The 2,500-nt window shown below is 48.3% G+C and overlaps 1 protein-coding gene across 1 annotated transcript in view; it reads right to left on the bottom strand.

The window, feature by feature from the left end:
- Positions 1–2,500, bottom strand: part of LOC122264181 (uncharacterized) — a 127,086-nt gene that overhangs the window by 124,283 nt on the left and 303 nt on the right. The window lies entirely within an intron of this gene.

The following is a 2,500-nucleotide window of genomic DNA, read 5'->3' as shown; positions in this document are numbered from 1 at the left end:
AATTATACAAAAGCTGACAATCCAGACAATCGCTTGACATATATGAGAGCCAAGAGCCAACAATCATACAAAAGAAATGCTAATATCAAATCCAATGGTTTGAATGTGTCCATGTGCATTCATGTGTGTGTGCATGTATGTGAGAGTGTACATGCATGTACATGTAGGCGTGCAATGCATGTGCGTGTGCATATGGGTGTGCATGTGAGTATATGTGTGCATGAAAATGTGTCTGCCAGTGTATGCGTTTGCATGTGTATGTGTCTGCATGTGTGTATCTATCAGCATGCATGTATGCATAAGCGTGCCAGCGTGCGTGCATGTGTGTGTGTGCATGTACATGTATGTATGTGTATGTGTATGGTGTGTAAGTGTAAGAGTAAGTGTGTGTGTGCATGTGTGTGCATATTCATGTGCAGGTGCATCAATGTATGTGTGCATCTATGTATGTATGTATGTATTTATATATGGGTGTGCATATATGTGTATCTATGTATGTATGTATGTGTGCATCTATGTATGTATGTATGTGTGCATCTAAGTATGTATGTATGTGTGCATCTATGTATGTGTGTGCATCTATGTATGTATGTGTGTGTGCATCTTTGTATGTAAGTGTGTGTGCATCTTTGTATATATGAGTTTGCATCTATGTGTGCATCTATGTAGGTATGTTTGTGCATCTATGTTTTTGTATATATGTAGAGGATTGTGTGCGTATACATGTGTGCATGCATGTATTATGTGTGTCTGTGCAAGTATGTATGTTTACATGTATGTATGTATTTACGTGTATCTAAGTTTCACATGTGTGAATGCAAGTATGTATGTTGGTGCGTGCATGTGAGTGCATGCACGTACGAGTGCATGTGTGTGCACGTGTGTGCAAATGTGCCTGCATGCGTGCGTGTGTGTGTGCACGTGCATGTGTGCATGTGCATGTGTGTGTGTGCACGTGCATGTGTGTGTGTGCACGTGCATGTGTGTGTGTGCACGTGCATGTGTGTGTGCACGTGCATGTGTGTGTGCACGTGCATGTGTGTGTGTGCATGTGCGTGTGTGTGCACGTGCGTGTGTGTGTGCACGTGCGTGTGTGTGTGTGCACGTGCGTGTGTGTGTGTGTGCACGTGCATGTGTGTGTGCACGTGCATGTGTGTGTGCACGTGCATGTATGTGTGCACGTGCATGTATGTGTGCACGTGCATGTGTGTGTGTGCACGTGCATGTGTGTGTGCACGTGCATGTGTGTGTGTGCATGTGCATGTGTGTGTGCACGTGCATGTGTGTGTGCACGTGCATGTGTGTGTGCATGTGCATGTACGTGTGTGTGCACGTGCATATGTGTGTGCATGTGCATGTGCATGTACGTGTGTGTGCACATGCATGTGTGTGCATGTGCGTGTGTGTGCACATGCATGTGTGTGTGCACATGCATGTGTGTGTATGGGCATGTGTGTGCACACATGATGTGTGTATGCGCACGTGCATGTGTGTGCACGCACGTGCATGTGTGTGCGCGCACGTGCATGTGTGTGTGCATGTGCGCATGTGTGTGTGCATGTGCGTATGTACACGTGCATGTGTGTGTGCATGTGCGTCTGTGCACGTGCATGTGTGTGTGTGCACGTGCATGTGTGTGTGCACGTGCATGTGTGTGTGCACGTGCATGTGTGTGTGCATGCATGTGTGCGTGCATGCGTGTGTGTATGTGTGCGTGCGTGCGTGTGTATGTGTGCGTGTGTGGGCGCGCACGCGCGTTTGTATACATTTCAATGTGCATGACAATTCGTATACATGTTAATGTTTAAATGTGCATGTGGAAGTTTGCATGTGAATGTTCCTATCCCACAAAGACACCGCCACACACAAATCTGAAAGTAAACAACCTTTTGTTTACACAGGAGACGAGTGGCAGAGGGAAGTGAGATGGGGGGGGGCAAAATAATTTTCTCTGAGATAAAATGGGTTTACTAAATGTTAGACCTACTTCCTAACAGGAACAATGCCGTCGAAATAAGATCGAACTCGACCAAATAACTAAGCGGCATCACCCCGCCCCCAAGCGAAGAAAATACCATAAATATAAATTACTTTTCTCTCACTCACCCACACAAACTTACTCGTTCACTCATAAGCGTTATCATTGCATTTCCTTCTCGTTTCCTCCATCATTCAGTACTTTCCTTCTTCCTACTTCCCGCTCACTCCTCGCCTTCCCCTGTCCTTTCCTCCTCCACTACCTTCCTCCTCCCTCTTTGTCCTCTAAATCCTCCTCGCTCCCTCGCTCTCCCTCGCTCCCTCTCCTTCCTCCCTTTCTTCCTCTCTCTCTGTTCCTCCATCATCGCCCTCTTCCATCTCCGCCATTACGTCTTCGCCCGCCCTCTCCCTCGCCTCTTTCCCTCCCCCCTTGCGCCCGGCCGCCTCCGCCCGCCGCCCACAGCGCCCCCGAGGCAGCGTCGGCGAGCGGAGGGCCGGCGGCGCCGAAGGAGCGGCGACGGAG

This window comes from Penaeus japonicus, unplaced genomic scaffold (genome assembly GCF_977035675.1).
Source record: "Penaeus japonicus unplaced genomic scaffold, GWHDUDI00000001_assembly GWHDUDI00000040, whole genome shotgun sequence".
NCBI classification, from domain to species: domain Eukaryota; kingdom Metazoa; phylum Arthropoda; class Malacostraca; order Decapoda; family Penaeidae; genus Penaeus; species Penaeus japonicus.
The sequence above is the reverse complement of the archived record's forward strand: the minus strand, read 5'-3'. Positions and strand labels throughout refer to the sequence as shown.